This window comes from Bos grunniens, chromosome 4 (genome assembly GCF_055505025.1).
Source record: "Bos grunniens cultivar Pamir isolate PY7600 chromosome 4, Bosgru_T2T1.0, whole genome shotgun sequence".
Lineage (NCBI taxonomy): Eukaryota > Metazoa > Chordata > Mammalia > Artiodactyla > Bovidae > Bos > Bos grunniens.
The window spans coordinates 54254208-54261037 of record NC_141168.1 but is presented as its reverse complement, the minus strand read 5'-3'; positions in this window follow the sequence as shown (position 1 = coordinate 54261037).

Here is a 6830-nt window from a genome sequence, read left to right as displayed (position 1 = left end):
GAATTGGAGGGGATGAAGCTACAGCTTAGTTGCAGAGGTCTGCAATATGCTAGGCATTCTCCTCCTCAAGGGCTGACCCCTTATTTTTTGCGGGTGGGAGAAAATCCTAGATAAGGGGTGTACCCTGGCTATGCAACAGTATCACACCAGAACAATCAACTCAAGAATCTTTGCAGTGGGATCTTTGAAGAGCTGCCTCCGCCTTCCCTTCCTACCTTCTGAGTTAATCTCACGTTTAGTCAAGTATTGAGAATCACTGGCTTATGGGGATCTTGAAGCAGAAGAGTGTAATGTGTCTTCCCTGGAGGCGGTCCATCCTTGTAGACAAGCTCCCTCACAACCCCACCCTCTGACTCCTTTCAATAGCTCGCTATGCTGTGCTGTGTGTGCTAAGTCGCTTTGGTTGTGTCCGACTCTGTGCGACCCTATGGACTGTAGCCAGCCAGGCTCCTCTGTTCATGGGATTTTCCAGGCAAGAATACTGGAGTGGGTTGCCATGCCCTTCTCCAGGGGATCTTCCTGACCCATGGATTGAACCCGTGTCTCCTGTACTGCAGGCAGATTCTTTACTGCTGAGCCACCCGGGAAGCACAACAGCTCACTAAGAGCATAGAATCCCCACACCAACTGGAGAATATCTTATTGAAGAGAGCTTAGAATTAACTATTGGTGACTCTCAAGCTGGATTTTGAAGACTCAGTTTTGTGAATGAGAATCAGGTGAACAAGCTTAGAAGTTTAAGCATGGTTGTGGTAAAAAGTCAACCACTGGCTAAGAAGGCCAGAAACTCACAAAACTGTCCCCGCAGAGCTCGACACAGGGGACAACTCAGACAAGTGCTATTCATCAGCACTGCTCACAATTCCTATTGGTCATCTGGCTAAAACACTAGACACTCATTCCTATCTATCAATTGGACCAGTTATTCAGAGCCTGTGTGTGCATATACCCCAAGAAAACCAAAACTGAAAAAGACTCATGTACCCCAATATTCACTGCAGCACTATTTACAACAGCTAGAACATGGAAGTAACCTAGATGTCCATAGACAGATAAATGGATAAAGAAGCTGTAGTACATATATACAATGGAATACTACGCAAGCATAAAAAAGAATGCATTTGAGTCAGTTCTAATGAGGTGGATGGACCTAGATCCTATTATATGAAGTGAAGTAAGTCAGAGATATATAAATATCATATACTGATGCATATATATGGAATCTAGAAAGATGGGACTGGTGAACTTATTTTCAGGACAGCAATGGAGAAACAGACACAGAGAACAGACTTATGGACACGGGGTGAGAGTATGAAGAGAGTAACATGGAAACTTACAATACCATATGGAAAACAGATAGCCAATGGGAATTTGCTGTATGACTCAGGGAACTCAAATAGGGGCCCTGTGACAATCCAGAAGGTGGGATGGGGAGGGAGATGGGAGGGAGAGGACATGGGTGTACCTATGGCTGATTCTTGTTGATGATGATAGAAAACCACCACATTCTGTAAAGTCATTATTCTTCAATTAAAAAAATTGATTGGTAAAAAAAAAGTGACATTTATGAGAGCACACAAAGACGGCTCGTTAGGCCATCAACCTTTAAGACATTTCTAGCCTTTTTCACTAAAAAAAAAAAAAGAAAGAAAGAAAGCTGGATATTCTATTTCCATTTGGTAACAAAATAAGACCAGCTCTGCTCATGCATAGTAGCTAAATCAACTTTGAGAAACTCAGGTCTCTAAAGTCAGAATTATAAGGCTTTCAAAAATATTTTCACGTTAAGGACAGAGTAGAAAAACCACCTCCTAGTCATCTGGACCTGTGTGTCTAACACAGTAGCCAATGGTCACATGTTGCTCTTGAGCACTTAAAATAAGGCTAGTTCTGAATACAGATGTGCTATAAATATAAAAGATATACCCAATTTCAAAGACTGAAAAAGAATGCAAAATACTTCATTGGTAGTTTTTATACTGATTATATACTAAAGTGATAATAGTTTAGATACTCAAATACCCTAGCAAGGCCTTTAGCTTTTGCAGTGTTTGAATTCTAACAACGGTTGAACCATATACCGTTTAACTTCATTGATGGCTATCCTCTGAAAACTTGGACATGAATCCTTTTAACATTTACAGATTTAATAACATTTGAATTATTAATGATTAACTTTGAAAAGTTCATGACATACAATAACTTGATGATTTTCTGAAATACAAATTTACATTGCTAATGCTGTACAATTACAACTGCTTTCAGTTATCCAGCTACAAAATGATCAAGACACTCCAAAAGCATTTAAATCTCAAACTGACTTCATTGGGAAGATATTTTTTGTGTCAAGTACTTTTTAAAATCTCATAAAATAATGAACACTGAATTCGTAAGTTTATATGGAAAGAACCATAGAAATAAAGGACTGTGTGACAGACTTTAACAATTGCTAACAAAGATCAAAATGCAGCCAGGAGCAATCCAGTGTCTTCCAGGAACTGGTCCTCTTCTGGTCCTCTTGCACAGCCTAACCTACTCATCCCAACAGCAGCATCCATTAGGACGGCAGGATTCATCCTTCCTGTCTATTTCTAAAAATACTCTTCTTCCAAGGGTAGAATGGTACAGAGAGAGGGTACGGAACAAATGACTCAAAGAGAAAACTTCAAGAAGGCTTCAGTGTCCGTCTCAGCATTTCACTAAACACACCTAGGAAAGCATGGCCCTACTCCAAGAGGTATCTGAGGTTAAGGGGAAGATTAGTGGTGGAGGAGTCCAGGTCACCCAACCTAGATGTCAATAACCTAGTTCGGTGCAGCCCACTTACCATATACTTCTAATAGTGTTGACCACATTTTTTCTAGATGACCCCTAAACACTAAAAACAGACACACACACACACACCAGCTGTTCCTGTCTGGTTCTCTCAAGACTTTGCTTCGATTTAAGATCCTGCAGGTCAGAACTGGTGCTCTTTATCTCTGGTTCTCCAGCAGATCTTCAGCATAATTGCTTTCCCAAGGGAAAGATATTCTGTCCTCAAGATTCCACTCTTCAAGATGTGGGAAAAGTACTCGCTGGGAGCTGTCTTGGTCTTATCTGTCACCTCTCACATCTAAGTGACTACCAGGGCGAGTTAATTCTGCTCTTTACACCTTTTAAGCTCTTCCATTGTTTGCTCTGTTGTCATTGCTTTAGTTTTGCTCATCATCTTGTCTGAATTATTATAAATTTTCTAACATGTCTGCCACTAGTCTCCTCTCTAATCTGAAGGGTGAATCTGATTGTGTTTTTCCTGCTAAAAATCCTTCAGTCTTAGTTTGGTACATACATCCCTTCGATATTTGTTACCTGCTTACCTCTCTAGACACAGCAACTGTCCAAGAGGGTTATGATTCTATGTGCTATGTTCTCTGCCTGAGAATACTCTTCCCAACCTCCTGCTTCACATTTCCTTTTAATCCACATGCCCTAGAGCTACGATCTATTTCTTCTTAAAGACTTACGGTCATTCTCTTGCCTAGTCTGAGCTTAATGACCCTTCTCCCTACCTCCACAAGAGCCTTTACTCCTTATTATATGTTTACTTATTTGCATCACATACTAAAGATTAAATTCCTGGAGATCAGTTATTCTTGATTTCTATATTCTTAGTTCCCTAACAGTCCACAGAACCAAGTAGTGCTTAATATGTAACTGCTGAAATAATTTTCAGATTTCAGCAAGAGGGAAGATCAGAAACCACCCTGTCCTCTATTACACTTAGGTTTCTTAAATCAAGGTCTATGAATTACTCCTATACTTCATGAATGGAGATAATAACAAAATTTATTCACAGATGGGCAAAAATATTTTTATTTACAAAAACTACTAACATCATTAAGTGCTTACTCTGTCTGGTGCATACACGTACTTTCCATTTAATCCCCACAACAACCTTGAGGTAGGCAGTAGCATTACCTGTTTTTATAGGCAAAAGCGAGGCACAGAGAAGTGTATTGCCAACATTAAGAAGATGGCAAAACTAGGCACTGTGGCTCCAAAATCCATGTTGTTAACCACTATGCTAAAAAACTCAATACATCTTCCATCATGAAAACTACGCTTCAGAAGATTAATTACTCTCCTTTTAAAAACATAATGGAATGCCACTAAAATACAATCTAAATTTTAAGTTATGATTGTGCACTGGCAGATCATCATCCCTCCCTAAAATGTAATAGCTCTCCAATCACATTTCAATTACAAATTTACAAAATAGGTTTTACATTAGAAATTTCACAGTGCGTCTCTTTCCTCGTGGTTACAGTAGGGAGAGGCCTCCTTGTCCACTACCACTACAAGCAGCTGTTTCTTAAGCTACTGCAGTTTTAATATTTTTATTCAATTTTTGTGGCAATGAGTATACAAAAATAAAGAAAACTGTCACATAAGTTAATTCATCGTAACCTTTCAGAATTCAGATAATTGTTTTACTGTAATGTTCTGTCAACTTCTAGACATAAGGTGGATATGACAAGGTTCCCTGAAAGAATTCTTCTCTTATTTTCTACTTCTAAATAGTGGGATAATTTGGTGAGATCATTTGGAGGTCTTATTTATTAAAATATTAATAATGAATTGTTCTACTTTACAGCATACAAGTTGTTCCCAAAACATTTTCTCTATTTCTTGTGACTGATGCTTTTGATACCAGGAAAACCCTTTCTAATAGAGGAAATTAAAAAGTATTACAGAAGAGCTGAGGAAACCATGAACCTCTAGAGCAGTAGAGGTAAAAATTAATTATTATCATGATTTTCAATTAAGGAAACTCAGTCATTACAAAGCAATAAAATGTAATGGAGATCAATATCATCATCAAATCCCCAAATCTCTTGCATCTCTCTATAGGATCTGCTAACTGTATTAAATGCACACAGATGCTCAAAATGCTTTTGACTAACAACAAAACCTTTTCAAGATGCTGGCACCAGATTCACTGGTAACAGGTTGCCCAGAGAACTCTTTTAAGTTTATAAACAGAAATCACCAATATTTACCAATCTCAGCATTTTAAATGAAAAAGGAAGTCATGAGAATCTAGTAACAGAAGAAATTAGTCACTTCTGATTATAAGACTTACAATCCTGGAAGATGCCACACAGTCCAGAGCAGAGTTAAGAACCACAAAGTTGGTTAACAGATAATATAATATCACTTTTTAAAATTTCGTTTCTTTCTGGGATGTGAGTTTATGCCATGCAACCAACAAGCAACCAACAATTTATCTTATTAGCTATTGGTCTAAAATTAATGATGGCTTAAATATCTGAAAATATGCCAATTCCCCTAAGTATAGTAATGTTGCATTTTTGACTAAAACTAATTATCAAATCTGATTTTCTTTGATGTCTTTTACTTTCCATAGAGAATCAGACAACTTAAAAGACAAGGTATTTCTGATTCAATACAGGAATTCTGTGATTTGAAAAGAATATCCCTAGCTTAAGCACAGCATTCATAGAATATGGTTTATTTGTAGTATTGTTTACTGAAAGTTGCTCAGTTGTGTCTGACTCTTTGCAATCCCACGGACTATACAGTCCATGCAATTCTCCAGGTCAGAATACTGGAGTGGGTAGCCATTCCCTTCTCCAGGGGATCTTCCCAACCCAGGAATCGAACCCAGGTCTCCCACATTGCAGGCAGATTCTTTACCAGCTAAGCCACCAGGGAAGCCGAGTATTATCTATTATCACAAAAAATCTTTTTTACCAGCTGTTCCTGAATAAGGATCACTACTACACTAAGTAGCAATTTCATATATATATATATATTTCATATATATATATATATATTTCATATATATATATATATATCAAGTAACAATTGAGTTTCAGAATGAAAAAATCTGGGTAGAGAAGAAAAGGGGACAATAACACAGATGATATAACTACCATAATATTTCTCATAATATAGCAAAGAAAAAGATCAGAAGTTACGTACTTCAGAAATAAAGGGGAATGGGCCAAAGGCAAAATACTGGCATGCTAGATTATTTTTTTAAACTTAGAAAATATCTGTACATGAACAAGGGACACGTCACATTTAACCACCCATTGTCAATATGTTCTGAGTTAACCTCAAGATAAATCAGAATGCAAGAAAATAGCCCAAATGAACTAAAATGCTTCCTGCAACTAACAAGTTGTACTGTATTTAGAGCAATATGTATCTCTATGCAGTTTTATAAAATTCTTAATAATCTGACTTATCTGGAAACTTTCTCTGTGGAAATGTAAGATGACTATTAATATCAATGTATAATAACATGGATGTCAATCAAATGGTTAAGTCAATTTTTCTTGAATTTTAAAAAAGTTTCATGTTTTGTTCAAACATAATTTCCCTTCTTCAATTCTATGTTAGTAAATTAAATTAGGTAATATTTACATTAAATTATTATTATTAATATTTATATTAAATTCCTTTTTCAACTAAAGGAATATCCTTGTGTCTTGCTATAATGTTAAACAACTGCTTTTAAACTCCACTAAATCCAAATTTAGAAAGCAAACTTTGAAAAAAATCTGGTATTTTCATTAACTCAAGATACATACTGCAAATATGCTCCCTCAGGCATTTTGGGGCTACATTCCAGTACACGGTTTAGTAGGTGAAAACTGAAATTAATTGTATAATATCCAAAAGAAATAGAAAACTTGCACTAAGAAACAATCAAAACCTACATAGTATCCAACAGTTAACAACATGACTTTTTAGTTGTTTGGCTACTACAAAAAAATGAGTTAGAGAAACCATTATCTATATTTCTATCACAAACATTA